We start from the raw sequence: 19,261 nt of genomic DNA, 5'->3' as shown, positions 1-19,261 counted from the left end.
GACGCGTCAAAATGGTACTTATCTTTACAGGACGAGTCAAAATTGTACTTATCTTGACATGACGAGTCAAAATGGTACTTATCTTCACAGGACGAATTCAAATTGTACTTATATTAACAGGACTAGTCAAAAATGTACTTATCTTTACAGGACGAGTCAAAATTGTACTTATCGTGACAGGACGAGTCAAATATATGGCTGTTAAACTAAACTGAAGTGCATGCTTGGGATTCTTGTTTTATCACCCATAGACTGTAACAGTTTTGGAATGTGATGAAGTCAACGCCTCTTTCACGTTACATTACTACAAAACTAACTCCTATCAACAGACTTAAATATATTTTCAAGCCAAAACAATGGGATGAAAAGAATATACTTAAGCCTATTATGTCGGTATAATTAAAGAATAAGTTTAAAATATAATTTGGACAATTATACTAATCCAGGGGTAGGAAATATTTGAATTAATAAAAGAAATGATACGATTTGAAAGGTCATATTGTGAGCTGATGATATCAGTGTAACCAGGCAGACAGAGGCAACAAGGGGCGGAGTACAACCCTTGGTCCATAATTATGGGTTTAAATGCATTTATTATATGTGTCGTCCGAGCTTTAGTATTGAGGAGACACACAAAGCAGATAAAATGAATAATAAGTTGATGGGAATTTTAAAAAGTTCTTAAAGCAAAAGAAAAGTAAAGCTGTGCCAGCATTGGAGGATGAAATCAACACTCTCTTTGTAAAGTCTGTGGTTGATAGTATTTAAATAGTACCTCAGAAAACTATTATTATCGATCGCCTATCTCCAGAGCATCATCGGTGTGTTATTTATTCCACCAGTGATAAGATCATATCATATTGAAAGGCAATGTATATGATGGTTTTACACTGACAATGGAAAGGGGACAGCACAAAGGTCGGTAATTTTTCATGTCAGCTGCTACTATGTACGTGAATAGTGAACTACTGATTTAACAACTAGTCAGTGAGACGAAGCTGTTCGATACCGTGTTGACAATTATTCCTTATGAAGATTTAAACGTAATTATTACACACGTTGCAATTTGAGACAGTGGTCTTAATATTTATTACAGTTATTAATGTAAAATGCCTTTCGAAAGAAATTTAATGTACTCAGAAATCAATAGATTTGTTATACCATACCCAATTTAAAAAAATGTAAATTTTCTCCCAGACTGTTTTAATTGTTAATTATTTAAATTTGGATATGTGCTTTTTCAGTCATTGTTTTCTAACCTTTTTTTCATACTCTCTCTATCATTAGTTTATATATTATTTTTTGACGTTAGATTATTGCTGTTTTAGTATTCCATTGCACAGCCATTTCTAAACATTTTTACAAAGCAACAGTATTATGAAGTTAGCTTACACAATTATTTATTAATTCATTCCCTTTTTCAGTGCTTCCACAATAAAGTAATAGAAATTCGTTTTTGCTGCAAATAAAATGATCTCTAAAACGGAGTATAAGCACCAATACTCATGCTGAATAAATTTTTTAAAAATATTTTTTATTATTATCAAACGATGATGGATAAATACAGAAAATATACAATTTGTAAAAATGTTCATTTGGCACATGAAATTCTGCCATATTCTAATCCACAGATGCTATATTAAATGATAAATCAAATATTCCGACAGTTCAATTCACATTTCGTCAAAAGGTGTATCATTTTTTACCCTCGAGAAAAGTTTGACACAAGTTCCCAATTGATGAACACTTTGGAGTAGATGTTGTCATCATGGTCATGGTCTTATGTCACGTGTTTAGGCTTTAATAAACCGTAATCAAAGAAAGAGTGAAAACAACAAGCTTTGAAAAATTCAACAAATAATTTATTTCCCTGGAAAAACAATGTAAAACTAAGAAAAGGAACTTACGGTTTTAAGAATCAAATCCAAAAATAATCCATGAATAATCCACGAATCAACTTTCAGAAGTCCAAGTAATGAAACGTTCTAATTAATTCACGTTCGAGTCTCGACGAAAAATCCAAAATGGAAGACGACGACGTATATTGTAGCCAGTATAGCGCTGATGTGTTTACAGTTCTTTGCGAACAACAGAAAATAATATTCCGGTGTTTGAATTCAGAATAAAGTTTAATGAAATGGCTTTGTCCAAGAATTCTGTATGAGCACTCACATATTACCAGGAAGAAGAATTAATCTTTTAGCATCCAAATAATTTGAATAAAAATTAAAATGTAACTTTAAACTGGTCATAACCAAATGCTTTCCATTGTCCAAGACAAAACCCGAAACTGAGAAATATCTCTCTAAACATCAATATTAAATCTCACTACTGAGCAACTTCGGAAAACCAAGAATCGCAAAACAGAGTCTGTTTACATGTAACATAACGTACTCCCATTATGAGTTTGATAAAAACCAATCATTTTACACCAAGAATAATATAAAATAGAAAGTTTGTTACTTGTCTCAATGATTTCTGAATGAAGGTCGGAAACTAGGTCAAAATAGAAAACTGTTTCTATTATTAGGTGTTTATGAAAAGAGCCAGGTCAAACTGAATTTTCTGGAAATTATCAAATTCCTAAAAATAAAAAAAATACATTACTTTGACATGTAATGCAAATAAAAAAATTTAAACTTACAAATAATTAAATTAAATAAACTATAAATTAAATCCAATATATGTTACACCTCCCCTATAAAGAAAAGAAAGATTATATGATAAAGCTTTCTTTCTACCATACATTAATTATACATGAGGTTAAAAAAATTCTTCTAATTTATACAAAATGTACATGAAATGATACATTTCTATACACGGGAAAGTGAATCTGCTATTAAATTATCGTTCCCCTTGATGTACCTGACGTCAATATTATATTCCTGTAACAACAAACTCTAGCTTATTAGTCTTTGATTTTTATTTTGCATGTTACCGATGAAAGTAAGGGGGTTGTGGTCACTAAACACAATAATAGAAGGAGCCGAACTATTGTAAACTTCAAGTTGTTGTAATGCAAATATCAAAGCCAAACATTCCTTCTTGATTGCTTAATTAAAAAAATTATACTTATTTAATTTCTTAGAAAAACGGCACACTGGATGAACAATACCATTTTCGTCTTCTTGAATCAAAACTGCTTCAACTCCAACATCACTTGCATCAACAGACAATTTAAATAATTGACTGAAATTTGGAGATGTAAGAACTGGCGCGCTTTTAAGCATGACTTTGAAATTGTCAAAAACCTCCTAACATTTTTCAGTCGAAAGGAACTTGTTTTTCTTACTCAATAAATTTGTCAAGGGTTCAGCAATTATAGAAAAATTGGAACAAATTGTCGATAGTACCCAGCCGTACCTAAAAATCGCACCAGCTGCTTTTTATTAGCAGGAACATGGATGACTGGACCTTAGCATATCTTGCTTTAACTTGTTCATATCCAACGATATGTCCTAGAAAAGTTACACTAATACAGCAGAACTTACGTTTGGATAAATTAATTGTCACACTTGCATCTGTGCGTCTGTCAAAGAATTTCCGAATTGTTGCTAAATGTTCTTTCCAGGTGCCGCTGTAGATGATGACGTCATGAATGCAAGTATCACAATTGTCTAGACCAGAGGTAATCATATTCATGAGACGCTGAAAAGTACTTGGCGACCGTTTCATCCCAAAGGGCATTATTTTTTATTGATAAAGTCCATCTGTCACGAAAGCCGAAATTTCCTTTGCTCTTTCCTTTAATGGGATTTGCCAAAATCCTTTCGGAAGGTCAAATTTGGATAGATACTTGGCTTTTCTGACCGTATCAATATAATCTTCGATTCTTCGTAATGGAAATAAATTGATCTTTCTCACACTATTCACCTTCCTATAATCAGTGAACATACGGAATGTTTTATCTGGTTTTGGAACAAGTATGCATGGTGAACTCCAGCCACTTTTACTGGGCTCTATCAAATCATTCTCCAGCAAATGCTGAACTTCTTTTTTCAAGTATTCCTGTGTGAGATGGTTCATCCTGTACGGGTGTTGTTTCACAGGTTTGGAATTTACAATTTCAACGTCATAGAAAAATGCATTTGTTCTTGTGGGAACATCTGGAAATAAGTGTTCATATTCAAATAATAAGGTCATTTCTTTCTAACTGATCCAAACAAGGAGTGAAAGTGACCTCATCAAAAGCCTGACCAATACATGTATCAGCAAAAGAATACTTTCCTTATCAACATCATTCTCAAGAGCTTTCTTTGCCATAGCTCTGGTAATTGCACAAGCTGGGAATAAATCAGGGAATCCTTTTCCAATTGGATAGACTTTCTGATCCAAGCAAGGTTTGTCAGTTACAAGTGGATTAACCACAACCTTGTGTCCAGCTAGGTCATTACCTAGTTATAAACGAATGTCCCCAACTGGTAAAGCAGACAGTGTTCCGACTGTCATGGGTCCTGAGACTAAGTCTGATGACAAATTTATACAATGGAGAGGAACATTACCAAAGCCGCACTCTACTCCCTGAAATAGAACACTTTCATTAGAAGAAGACTTCTCAAGAAAAGGCAAGAACCTGATAGTAAAAGGATATGAGAAGCTCCTGTGTCCATTAAAATTTTAATAGGGATAGGATTGGCCAAATCACCAACGAGTGATATGGAACCCTTGGACATGAATGGTTCATAAGTCTCCATAATAAAATCAGACTGGGGTTTATTATACCCAACAAATGTATTGCTTTCAATACAATACCGTGACCTTGATCTCTTAGAAATAAGAGCATTTGGAATAGGTCTGTCTTGATTCTGATGCCTATTTTTCAATTATTAGCAATCAGAAATAACGTGTCCTTTCTTCTTGTAATAGGTACACGTAGGAAGAGACAATGATCTTTGGTCAAGCTTATCTGAAGCTTGAGTTTTAGAAGTTGTGTCAGTCTGATATTTAGAAGGACTTGTATTATCCTGAAATACATTTCTACCAGAAGACTGTTGAGAGGAAGTCTTATCTACAAAAGGAACTTTATGAGTTAAAGAATACACATCAGCAGCACCAGCAGCATTTTCCAAGGTTTTGACGTTATACTCATAAAGATAAGTCTTAATGTCAGTATGGATACAGTTATTAAATTTGCAATTAATACAAGTTGTTTGAGACTCTCATATCCTTGATCAACGTTCTTGGCTAAGCGCCATCTATCAAATAACTCTCGTTTTCGCTAGCAAATTCGAATGAGTTTGTCCAGATTCTTTTTTATAGTTTGCGAATTTTTGCCGTTTACCTTCACGGACTAACTCATAACCCTTTAAGATGCATTCCTTAACCACATCATAATCACCCCTTTTGGTGAACAGACCGTGAACGGTAAGTATCACTAGCTTTACCAATAAGTACACATTGCAATAATAGAGTCCAGTACTCTCTTTGCCACTTACAACTCTCAGCAATGTTTTCAAAATATGGAAAATATCTGTCTACTTCTTCTTCCAGAAAAGGAGGTACTAACTTAATATTTGTTAAAAAATCAAAAGATGCTGAGTATTTTCCTTTTGCAAACTCTAATTCTTTTAACCGAATTTGAAATTTCCTTTCAACCATTTCCCTTTGCATTTGCCTCTATCGCTCTTTTTCTTCCTTTTATAACTGCATTTGTCTTTCACTCTGCTCACTCTCTTTTTGCAACTCTACTCCTCTTTCGTCGATCTCTTTCTGAAACTGCATTTGTCTTTCAGCTCTCTCTTTCTGAAACTTATTGCGTCTTACTTCCATCTCTCTTTCCATTTGTATCTTTTCTATCTGACACTGAACCTGTCTTATCTCTAATTCCAACTCTTTTAGGTGCACCTACATTTTCAAAATTTCCAACCACTCCTGTGTAGAATTCAAACAATTGTCTACTTTTGATGATATTGTAGAAAAAGCTTGCCGATTTCACAAAAGATTTCAAAATTGTAAAAGACTACTTGGAAGTTTTAAAAGATTTCAAAAACATGGGGAATTTGAATTTGAAAAAAAAAAACGTTTTCTGAATATTTTAGCCAAAGTTCAAATATCTTGAGGACGAGCGAGCCAATTTCTTATGTTACGTTTTAGGCTCTAATAAACAGTAACAAAAGAAAGAGTGAAAAAGAACAACAACCTGTGAACAACTCAACAAATAATTTATTTCCCTGTGGAAACATCGTAATAATGAAAAATGTAAGAATTTACTGTTTTAGGAATCAAATCCAAAAATAACACAAGAATAATCCACGAATTAAATTTTAGAAGTCCAATTAATGAAATCTTCTAATGAATTCAAGTTCGAGTCCCAACAAAAAATCCAAAATGGAAGGTGACGACGTATACTGTAGTCAGTATAGCGCTGATGTGCTTACAGTTCTTTGTGAACCACAGAAAATATTATTCCGGTGTTTTAATTCCAAATAAATTTAAAGAAATGTCTTTGTCCAAGAAATTTGTATGAGCACTCAAATATTTCCAGGTAAAAGAATTTGAGTAAAAATTAAAATGTACCTCCAAACTGGTCACAACGAAACACTTTTCAGTTTCCAAGATAAAAGCCCAAAACTGAGAAATATCTCTCTAAACATTACTATTAAATCTAACTATTACGCAATTTCGGAAAACTCAGAATTGCGAAATAGAGGCTGTTTACATCTAAAATCACGTACTCACAGTATGATCTTGATATAAACCAAAAATTTTACTCCGATAATAAAATAAAAATAGAAAGTTGTTTACTTGTCTCAGTGATTTATGAATCAAGGTCTGAAACTAAGTCAAAACTAAAAGAAGAAAAAAAATGAATTTTCTGGAAATTATCAAATTCCTAGTAAACGAAATTACATTACTTTGACATGGAATGAAATTAAAAATAAAAATGCAATTAAATTAAATCAAATATGCGTAGCAATGTCAATGGAACGCAAAGCAAAGGAAAATGGTGGCATTCTGTATAAACCAGCCCTTGTAGTTGATGGGTTCTTAAAAATTGGGATGCATGGAATTTAATACTTTATCAAAAAGAGATAACCATACCAATGATTTCCTGTATATATACCGCTCCGATGGCCTAGTGGTTACAGCGTCTGCCTCTGATGCTGGAGGTCGTGGGTTTGATCCTCGGCCGAGTCATACCAAAGACTTGCAAAAATGGTATTAACAGTTGCCTCGCTTGGCGCTCAGCATTAAGAGGTTAGTGTTAGGACTGGTTGGCCTGGTGTCAGAAGAATGTGACTGGGTGTCTGCCTCGTGTCTGCAGCATGAAGCCCCAGCGCTAGACATCACTAAAAACTGTTACACTGCAGACATCGTAGTGATATGACTGAAAAATTGTTATAGCTAAGTTAAAAAACCAAATCACACACACACACACACTTCCTGTACATTCTTATATATATTTTATTTGTATTGTTGTTATCTTTTTTCCCCTGACCTTGTCCAAAAATCGAGTTTCATTATGTACCTAAATAGAGCCCGTCCGTCTGTAAAAGTTAATACATAGTTAATATGTCCCTAGGAATGTGGGTTAAATATTAAGATCACTGTCAATAAAGGTAAACATATTTTTTTAGGTCTGAGTCAAATACATTAGTAATGACCATAAGCATACGTATCCTATCTGATGTTCATCACAATCCTGATTATAATTTTAGTAACAGATCTTATCTATTTTTAACTTAGATTGTCCAAATATGAATTTTGTCCTACATCCTGGCTCTTATTTTATGTTTTAGCTTTTTATATAATCTTGTTTGCTTGAAAAATAATTTATTCCTGCGATAAAATCTGAAGCAGCAATCATTTTTATTGCTGTGTTTAGGTTTTGATTTGCGATGAATCATTTATTCAAATTACTATTCTATATGATTTCAAAGTGCTCAGTACTATTCTTTGACAGAAAAATCAATTTGGAATTATAGTGATTCCAGACAAGAACACGTCTGCATTATACTATCGTGATTTATCAAAACAGTTTTGGCTCATTATTATACTTGAGGACAATAGCACATTACCACATTGAAGACTACAGACAGATCAACACATTCATGATTTGGATCTTTTTATAATTCCACTTTAATTCAATTACAGCTTTTTTCATTAGGACTGGCTATAGAACGTTTTGGACTATTTGGGATTTAATTCGCAATGCTGTAAGTTATTTTTAAATTTTCACTTTGTATTATAGGTTTAAAAAAATGTGTTGAATGTTACAAAACGTGATTGTTTTCGCTCTTTTCTATAAGTTTAAAGTCCACTAAGTCGTAATAATGTGTGTACTAAGATTTGAAAAGAGAGCATTGTCGATGTAAAGGAGAAGCCTTGACTGAATAGACTACAGAAAGATGGATGGAGTTGTAGTATTGGTTTATCCATGTAGGTACCAGTCAAAAGAAAAAAACGCATTTTCGGAAATTGAATTACATGTGCAATCAGAAGATGGTGTATAGAATGGAGACTGCATACGATATAGATAGAGATCAATTTAGATTATGTATCCTCTAAATGATTCTTTCATATCTGCAAATGTGGGTCACTTTGTCACAGAATTGACGACGAAGATAAATATCATGAATCAAACAGGTCACCGGTAGATCAAATTATCCTCGGAATTTTAAGGCACCCCTCCCCTTGACAAATATGTCGATCTTTCAAGTGAATCAACATCATCAAACCATCAAGTACCTTTGAAACTGGTAGCCCTCGCGGAACATGTTAGAAAACCAGCAAAACGTGAATTAAAACGCGATGAGAATGTTATAAATGCGGTATTTCAAATGTATCAAAAGAAAAAAGGATAAAGAAGAGAAAGTACTTCAAATAAATCGTATAAGAAACGCTGTACAAAAGTAGAAAAAAGTGACATAGGAAAGCACAGAGGCGGAAATAAAGATACGTTAAAAAGAATAATGAATGGTAATCAAAACTGAAAAAGATATATTCGATTTTTAACAACTTAGATAATTTTCACCAGAGAATGTCTGTTTAATTGGTTCATTTTGTTTTGTCTCTCATGCAAACAGTCATTGCTGAATTTATTATCAATGAGATCGTAATCGTTGTGAAATTTGTAGAGATAGTAATACTGAATTTCATATAAGTGCTTACAATTTATCAGACAGTTTTAATTTAAGTGGATCACATGTCGGAACAGTTATTCATTTCCTTACACTGATTCCTTCCTGCCATAAGAATCAACTATTATATTCAACATCAATTCCTAAAGAGCAATGTTTCAAACCCTACTAAATTATGGACAAGATACAAAATCGACTCAGTGGTCAACACAACTGTTTGTTGAAAGTAGCGACGATCATCTTGCTGATCTCAATCCAAGCTGGTGGTAATAATGGAGTTTTTCTTGTGTGTGAGCATAGTACATTAAAACTCGATCAATTTAGGCCTTCAATAATCTGTTTTTCACGATTTGTTTTCTATTCCTAGTGATGTGGCTCCATGGTTTTAACTTAGTAACATAAATAAGTGAAACCAACACGTTTATTAAAATTAACGAATAATTTATTTCTCTAAGTTAGAAAGTGAAACGTTTTGAGGCACTCACAGTATTGTGAATAAAATCCCAAATAATCCCAAATGTTCTATCACAAGTCCAAAAGTATAGAACTTTCCGAATCAATTCTAATATTTAATTACGTGATGTACCTAATTGTCTTGAACAGGTTTGCATCACAATGAAATAATACAAAATGTCTTTGAACGAATTCACAATAAACCCAAAATATTTTTTTAGTTCAAAACGTCAACCAGTTCATTGTAATTTCAATCAATAATTGATGTAAATGATTCATTACAAATTATATCTGAAAATACAACAGTAAATAATGCCACAAACTGAACTTAAAACGGGACAGGATAATTTTGTTCACCACAACCTTAAAAAATCTAAGACACAATACAATTACCAGGATGTAGATCACAATTTCGCTTCCAGAACATTGTAAGTTTGCAAATAATGCTAGGCCTTCAACTCAGATATCAGTAAACCAGTGTGATGCACTTGTCATCTAAAGTGAATGCGTTCAACTCAGTTCCATTCTTAATTGTTTTTAAAAAACGATTTTTAAAAAATGCAAAAACAAACATGATCATTACTACTGGACAATCGATAACATAATGAAGGAGCATCACCGCACTAATTGAACTCCTCGGCATCTTTACTTTATTGCATTTCTAATTTGATAGGTGTGATATCGGAATATTGCAATTTCATATCGTAAATTTGCATATGATTGATTCAATCTGCGTATTATTTTAACAGTACACATGTCAACATTGTACATTGCATCATTCCGTCTCTAAAATCCTCTCTGCAGTTTGACACTTCATTTGATGACAAATGTGTAGCACCATAACAGTACAAATACATGAGTAACAATGTGGTACAATTCCATCCTTAGCCCCAGATTAACTTCCAGTATCGCGTAAGAGAATTAATAAAAAAAAATTGAATCCTTCTATTTTAAGTTGCGTGTATGGCAAATACATATAACAGGGGTTAAGGTGGTTACTATAACTCCATGGAATCCTTGAGGAAGTAAGATATTTTTATTTTGGCTAGTTTTTATATTTTAGCAAGTTATTGTGATACGGTGGGTGGGGGGTGGGGGGGTGGGGATGGGGGGAAAATTAAAGAATTAATATGGTCCAAATTCTGCATAATTATTGGAGGTTTTTAACAAGAGAATTTTACTTTTACTTTATTACTTTTTAAGTTGTGAACACAGAATGAGAATTATATGAAGCTTTCGAAGTGATCATTGAATATCACAAACATAGTAAGCATCCATGTGTCTTAACTGTTTTCCAAATGCTTCTTTATACAATCTATCCCATTATTCACGTAATCAGTAGTGTTTGTTTTGAAACGGACGATTTGAAGTATGTATAGGTAAGTAAAGTTAGACGGCTATTTCGTACGGCTAGTATAAGATTAAATCAATAAAATCGCACGTTTTTGAAACAGAAATAGTGCGTTGCTGGGTGGAATAAATTGATCAGTATTGCTGATATAGTGGCCATTTATTTCAGCTTGTGACTACCTTCCTAATATATCTAGCTGATTTCATACATTGACATAGCGAAATGCGAAATGTTACAGTATGCAAACATGAGAGAGAGAGAGGGAGGGAGGGAGAGAGAGAGAGATGCATTTTAACAGGAAGATTTCTTATACAGAGGATTGGGGGAGAGTGTTGAACTTTTAAATTTTCTTCTTTATTTTAAAATCCACAGATGATTGTAATTAGATTGTCAATTTAAAACATGGGTGTTTCAACAATACAAAGCAAACACCCACCCACCCACCCCAAAAACAAGATCAAAGAAACAAAGAATAATACTTGAATAAGAAAACCGGAGATTATGCTGGACCTAATTTGGATTAGTGAGGTTGAAAATTCCTTTCTTAACCTGCAGAGCACTTATTCATTGATAAAAGAAAACTTGTAAGAGAGTTATTTATAGCGTTTTATTATTCATCAGCTTCTAAGTTGTTGACCAGAAACGCCTTGCCCACCCTGACTGGAATATGCAATAACAGTATTCATGTTCATTAAGTTGTTGACGAGACACGCCTTGCCCACCCTGATTAAAATATGCAATTTACAGTATTCATGTTCACTGCGTTGTTGAGGAGACACGCCTTGCCCAACATGATTAGAATATGCAATACACCACATTCATGTTCACTGCGTCGTTGAGGAGACACGCCTTGCCCGCCATGATTAGAATGTGCAATAAACATTATTCATGTTCATTACGTTGTTGACGAGACACGGCTTGCCCAACATGATTAGAATATGCAATATACAGTATTCATGTTCATTACGTTGTTGAAGAGACGCTCCCTGACCAACATGATTAGTATATGCAATATATATAGTATTCATGTTCATTGCGGTATTGAAGACACACGCCTTTCCCACCATGATTAGAATATGCAATATACAGCATTCATGTTCGTTACGTTGTTGACGAGACACGGATTCCCCACCATGATTAGAATATGCAATGCACCGCAATCATGTTCCTTTTGTTCTTGACGAGACACGCCTTACCCACCATGATTAGAATATGCAATTTACAGTATTCATGTTCATTACGTTGTTGTCGAGACACGCCTTGCCCACCCTGATTAAAATATGCAATTTACAGTGTTCATGTTCATTACGTTGTTGACGAGACACGCCTTGCCCAACATGATTAGAATATGCAATTTACAGTATTCATGTTCATTTCGTTGTTGAAAAGACACACTTACCCACCATGATTAAAATATGCAGTATACAGTATTCATGTTAATTACGTTGTTGAAGAGACACGTCTTGGCTACCATGATTAGAATATGCAATATACAGCATTTATCTTCATGACATTGTTGAAGAGATGCCTTGCCTACCATGATTCGAATATGGAATATACGGTATCCATGTTCATTGCATTGTTGACGAGACACGCCTTGCCCACCATATTACCAGTATCTCTATATCTATCAGCGTGTTATCAAATGAAATCTGTCAACTGCAAAAATTGCACATGAAATCACTCACATGGAATCAGAAGACACTTCAGCATCGTACCTCTCCGGTGGCCTAGTGGTTAGAGCGTCCGCCTCGGATGCGGGAGGTCATGGGTTCGATCCCCGGCCGAATCATAGCAAAAACTTATAAAAGTGGTACTAGCAGCTGCCTGGCTTGGCGCTCAGCATTAACGGGTTAGTGTTAGTATTGGTCGGCCTGGTGTCAGGATAAGTTGACTGGGTGGGACATCATGCTACCTTTCTGCGGCATGATGCCCCAGTGCTAGACATCACTTTAAACTGTCACACTGCAGACATCGTAGCGATATGACTGAAATATTGTTAAAGCTACTTTAAAATTCCAAATCACACACACACACACTTCAGCATCACAATAACGTACTTAAGAAATTCAGTATTACATATCCAGTATGTTAAATATTAAAAGTATGATATTGAGTACGCGTGACAAATTTTGTTATATCTTCCATACAGCATAGCTCAGTTCTTACTTTTTGCAGTGGTATCTTTAGTCAGACGGTACGTGGCACATACTGAATTAATGACAAGTGCTAATACATCATTATTACAACCGGATCTATTGCAAGACGTATCTTAATAATTTATGCATGTTTTGATTCTCATCAGAAGACCGTTATAAGTGCACCCTGCGAGCAGTACAGTGAGTCTAATAAGTGCAATCTCCATTCTGCTTGCGCTTTCATCAACTGGTAAGTCTCTCTTTGTTCATATATATATGTAAATTAATTATGATTGCATGTCAGCTACCAGAAGGGCGCGGTATTACCGGTACACCGGTGTACCGCGGTAAAAAAAATCCCGGTGGTACGTACCTCGGTAATTTTTCACTGTACCGGTACGTCGGAGTTTCAATCGGAAAGTAATGTACGGAAATTCCATAGTAGTCTTGTTAGGACTTAAAAAAATATTAACAATATGTTTTCATTTTTCAGGACAAAATAACTCAACAAATTAACATACACTTTACGAAATGGTTGTATCTTGTAATGCATAAATGGTGAATATTGCAAATATAATATTATTATATATCCATTTCGTACTACATGGCTGATCTGGCGTGCTCTTGAGATATTCAGATCTGTGATTCCGTATCACACACCTAAAATTCGGTATCGCACACACAACCTGGAACCACTTTTATAACTTAAAATATGAAGTAATAGTCCACTTTTAAAATATCCAGAATGGTTTATTGCTATACCGTTTAAATTATTAACAAATGCCAACCTATATTTGTAATGTTAAGAAATGCAGTCACATTTGGTTAATATTACGCTTTTCCCGCTGTGGTTAGGAGTGATATGTGGTTAATTTGTACGCTTTTCCACTGTGGTTAATAGGAGAGTACCATAAGGAGTTATATTTGGTTAATATGTACGCTTTTCCCACCGTGGTTAATGGGAGAGTACCATAATGAGTGATATTTGGTTAATATGTACGCTTTTCCCACTGTGGTTAATGGGAGAGTACCATAATGAGTGATATTTGGTTAATATGCACGCTTTTCCCACTGTGGTTAATGGGAGAGTACCATAAGGAGTGATATTTGGTTCATATGTACGCTTTTCCCCACTGTGTTTAATGGAAGAGTACCGTAAGGAGTGATATTTGGTTAATATGTACGCTTTTCCCAATGTGGTTAATCGGAGAGTACCAGAAGGAGTCATTTGGTTAATATGTACGCTTTTCCCACTGTGGTTAATGGGAGAGTACCATAAGGAGTGATATTTGGTTATGTACGCTTTTCCCACTGTGGTTAATCGGAAATTACCATAAGGAGTGATATTTGGTTAATATGTACGCTTTTTCCACTGTGGTTAATGGGAGAGTACCATAAAGAGTGATATTTGGTTAATAAGTACGCTTTTCCCACTGTGGTTAATCGGAGAGTACCATAAGGAGTCATTTGGTTAATATGTACGCTTTTCCCACTGTGGTTACTCGAAGTTATCTCAAGAAATCTGTAAAGTATGCATTTCGAGAAAATGTGTATTATACATTACTACAAATGTCATTTACTCCCCTAGAAAACAAACCTATTTTCACCAACCGCGTTAACAGTTTAGTTTTGTGGATTTTTTTTTTTTTCTGCTAGCTTGACACACGTGTCTACTGGAACATGCCGTTGAGTAATTCATAGTTTAAATTAAGAATCAATATCAAGTTAATCGGATGTACTCACAAAAGGACGTTGAATCAATTAAAATCACTTTCAAAACTCAAAATATTCGCTGGACGAAATATTGTAGAAAGTTCGCTTATCACTAAGTAAGTTTGGCTATAAAAAAGATCATTTCAACCTCGCTTTGTCGACATCAGCGGACTGGAAACGGAAGAATTCTATCTGAAAAAAACAACTATTGGGGCTAGTAGGGGTGTTGGTAATTCGAAGACGAGTCCATTTTAATTTGAGCACATGCACGACACGCGTGAAGCAAGTTAAAACGTCATTAAATAAATTGTAAGCAATAAAAAAATTAAAAGGTACTTTTATTTAAAGTTGCGCATTTTGATGTGACGTCACATTTTTTAAACACCATCCTCCCTCTCGTCACACATCGTCACAAATGTGTGACCCCCCTCCCCCCAGGTGCGTGACGTCATTTATGGACGGTTCCTAAGGATCGACAAACAGTTTATGTGCACTTCACGGTTTGTAGATCTAGAAATATGAGTTAGTTGAGGTGGATAGCAGTATCTTGTACAGAATGTTTGACAATGAGTTCTCGGATGAAGCTGGTGTGCACAGTAAACGTGAGAGACAGAGAGACAGAGTGAGAGAGAGAGAGAGAGAGAGAGAGAGATTCGGAGGATTGGGGAGAGTGTTGAACTTTTAAATTTTCTTCTTTATTTTAAAATCCCCAAATGATTTTAATTTGTCAATTTAAAACATGAAATTCAGTATTACATATCAAGTATGTTAAACATTACACCAGTATGATATAATAACGATACGTGACAAATATGAATGGAGGCGATCCCTTTCTATAAAACATTACGTGACCATTACTGTATTAACGACAAGGACTATTGCATCATTATTAAAACGGGATCTATTGTAATATATAATGCATGTTTTCATTCTTATCAGAAGACTCTTTTAACTGCACCCTGAGATCAGTACAGTGAGTGCATTCAGTGCAGTCAAGTAGAGGCATCCATTCTGCTTGTGTTTTCATCAACGTGGTAAGTCTTTCCCTTGATACTGCAGCAATTTATATTAAGACCTTAATGTTTATTTCTTCATACAAAATTATCCAAAGTATAGATGAATGTACAATCTTCAATATGTTTTGATCCAGTTATGTATATAACTTTCTATCCCCGACGCCGCTTTCTGTACTCCTTATGCAGCATGTTATTGGTTCGTTGGAGTGAATACAGTCTTGAATCTCATATACATGAAAGTTAAAAGGAAACAAGGGAAATAATGATGTAATATGTAAAGGTAACACAGTCATATGATTTATGGTTGCATAACAGAAATGACCATTGTCGTGCCACAATGAACAAGATTAAAATCTTCCTCATAGAAAATTAGGCATCTATTTTATGAAGAAAAATCGTTTTAAGGAAATTTAATTTTTTTTCTTGTTGGTAAAACAGGCATTCAGTTGGAAGAATACTTCAATCAAATCTCCTAAAAGGTCAATTTACCGGTTATGCAATTCAGGACATGAAACCACACATTATACACTAAAACTTGTCCCTGGGATAAACTTATATATTAAACTGCATAATGTACAAAATGTAGGAATAATGTTTTGGTGGCAAATTCCATTATCTCTTTGAGTGTTAACTGATTAGAACGGCTAGACTGAATTACGAAATTATATTACATACATACGAATAGTTTTGCAATATCAAAATTTAATGACAACTGCCAATAAGCTAAGAGTGAAAAACTTAAGTAAATTTGTTTGCCAAATTATATTCGAATTTAAAACTGTACATAGACTTCGATATCTTTCACATTTTCAGTTAGAAACTGTATACAGACCTCGATTCGCTTCACACTTCAATTAGAAACTGTATATAGACCTCGATTTGCTTCACATTTCAATTAAAAACTGTATATAGACCTCGATTTGCTTCACATTTCAATTGGAAACTGTATATAGACCTCGATTTGCTTCACATTTCAATTAAAAGCTGTATATAGACCTCGATTCGCTTCACACTTCAATTAGAAACTGTATATAGACCTCGATTTGCTTCATATTTCAATTAAAAATATATAAAGGTCTCGACATGCTTCATGTTTGAACCGATCACGACTCGATTTATATATAAACTGAAATATATTATAAAAATTATCATTTAAATTATTGATGTTAGTTTGAACAGAAATTACTTCGAGCATTGTAAAGATGAAGTTTCACTTTTCTTTAGCTTCCTTTGAACATGTAATGTTTAGATACTCTATTATTTAAATAATCCATATTCTCAATTTTTCTTTCTGATTTATTTTTCCGTATTCAATCTACATCACAATGACGTTTTATATAATAAACTTTGTACATTACTCATATGCCGTATCTGTATGGCCCGATTATAAGTTTTCCTTCAATACGGTTTTTCTGTTCTGTTGTGTTCTGTTTAGTATATCGTTATTACGCTAAAGTATGTCTACCTGTATATATTTTAATCTGGCCCCGAAGTATAAAATAAATTTAAGGTAAATTACTTAAATGGTCATGTACAATTGATTATTTTGTGAGCGATGGAACCAGCCTATCCGTAGTGGACTATTAAATAGACTATTTAACACACAAAAATAAAAAGGTTTCCGATGAACTGAAAATCGTTACTGTATTTTTCGTGTGTGCAAGAAGCCTATTTATCGGTACATTGTACGCAGCAGTAGATTTAAATCTAAAACCAAATTTATTATGGCTGTTTTCGAACACGTAGTCCTTGATGTAAACGAGATATTACCGATTTGAATTTTAGAGTATGCTAACAAGGTGTTTCAATTTTCCTCTCTTAAGCTAACCTCGCAACATATATTAGCATCGTTTTAAACACTTACTCTTAAGCATATTATGCATGTAATGTAAGTGTTTGCATGTTTTACCCAAAAATGTAGACATTTTACAAAACACTAACAAGGCTGTCTATAGATATCATTCCGGATTAAAGCTTTCCAGGGCCCTAAGCACTGAAAATAGTACGGTGCCCCCCTCCCCCATTACAAAATGTGATACTCAAAAGACAATGCTAAGTGCTATAAAGGTGCGAAAATACCAGTGTTGCCATCATTCCAAATCAAATATTCCTACGTGCAGGATCTAAATGATCATACATAATTCATTCCATTTCATCATCAATTAATTTGAATTTGTTCTGGTGCCCCTGTTGGGCTGGTGCCCTTTAGCACGTGCATAGTGGTTTAATGGGTATTCCGACACTGATTGAAATCTGCTATTAAAACATTCCGATTATACTGGATTAGATCAACGTTTCTCATAGATGAGACAATGATTTTGCCTTTAAGTTGTCAAAATCCATTATGACAGAGTTTGTCGAAATTATTCTTGGATAATTTTAAAAATAAATTTGAAAATGTTATTAGTGATAATTATTTAGTTCTGAAGAGAATGAGAAGTAGTAAGAATTACGTTTGCCTTGGTATAAATGCCTTAACAGATAAACCTGTCTGAATGCATCCAAGCCTACTCGATAGAGTGAGATGGCAGTTTTTGATTTGATAATGGCTAATGAGACATCTTTATAAAATTATGGATGGATTTAGTTATCTGTGTCATATTACAACAAATGTACAGCTCCGGTAGCTAGTGGTTAGAGCGTCCGCCTCGGATGGGGTAGGTCGCGGGTTTCAACTCTGACAAAGTCATACTAAAGACTTACAAAAATGGTACGAACAACTGCCTCGCTTGACTCTCATCATTAACATGTTAGTGTTAGGACCGGTCGGCCAGGTGTCAGGATAATGTGACCAGATGAGAAATGACGATATATGTCTGAGGCATGGTACCCCAGTGCTAGACATCATTATACCTAAACTGCCACACTGCAGACAACATAGCTATATGACTTAAAATTCTTTTAAAGCTACGTTAAAAATCCAAATCACGCATACACACGCATCAAAAGTACCCTGCATAAAACGACCTAGATAAAATATGCCCAAACGTTTTCTCCTGTTTCATCAGTCTATTCTTGTGCATTTGTTTGTAAAGTTTAAGAATACGTTTTCTGTTACTTAAGTTTTAGACAAGTTTAATTACAGCATAATGTTTAGACAGGTTTGACAATGAAAACCAGTATACTAGGATAACTTAATGACCATCTGTGAAGGGGATAATTTATTCAGCCCGGTTATAAGATTAGGAGATAACTAGTACAGCATTAGCAGTAAATTCCGACCCCAAAATGATGCATTTTGTCCGTTTTTGTTGAAACCGAAATAGAAAACAGAGCACTAAATGAGGTTAGTTGATTACTGTCTATAACTTACTGTTCCCTGATCTGCATCAATTCTCTCACATTTCACCCAGCTTTTATTGGACGTGGATCTCAGGTACAATCGTGCAATTGGTCTAAAAGACTTCTTCCTTTCATACCAGATTCAGTTTGAAACTTGAGAGTAGCTTCTTTGATCGAAGAAGGTTGTCAGTGAAGTAGTATAATTGGGTTCCAAGACTTACCTCCATT

The 19,261-nt window shown here is 34.4% G+C and overlaps 1 protein-coding gene across 6 annotated transcripts in view; it reads left to right on the top strand.

The window, feature by feature from the left end:
* Positions 1-15,673: 15,673 nt before the first annotated feature.
* LOC149776743 (uncharacterized) overlaps positions 15,674-19,261 on the top strand; it is a 65,703-nt gene continuing 62,115 nt past the window's right edge. For all 6 annotated transcript variants that reach the window (XR_016416097.1, XR_016416101.1, XR_016416098.1 and 3 more), the window contains exon 1: positions 15,674-15,769. The gene's annotated coding sequence lies outside the window, so the exon portion shown is untranslated. The remainder of the gene's footprint in view (positions 15,770-19,261) is intronic.

This window comes from Sinohyriopsis cumingii, chromosome 18 (genome assembly GCF_028554795.1).
Source record: "Sinohyriopsis cumingii isolate HCF-2022 chromosome 18, ASM2855479v2, whole genome shotgun sequence".
Lineage (NCBI taxonomy): Eukaryota > Metazoa > Mollusca > Bivalvia > Unionida > Unionidae > Sinohyriopsis > Sinohyriopsis cumingii.
The sequence above is the reverse complement of the archived record's forward strand: the minus strand, read 5'-3'. Positions and strand labels throughout refer to the sequence as shown.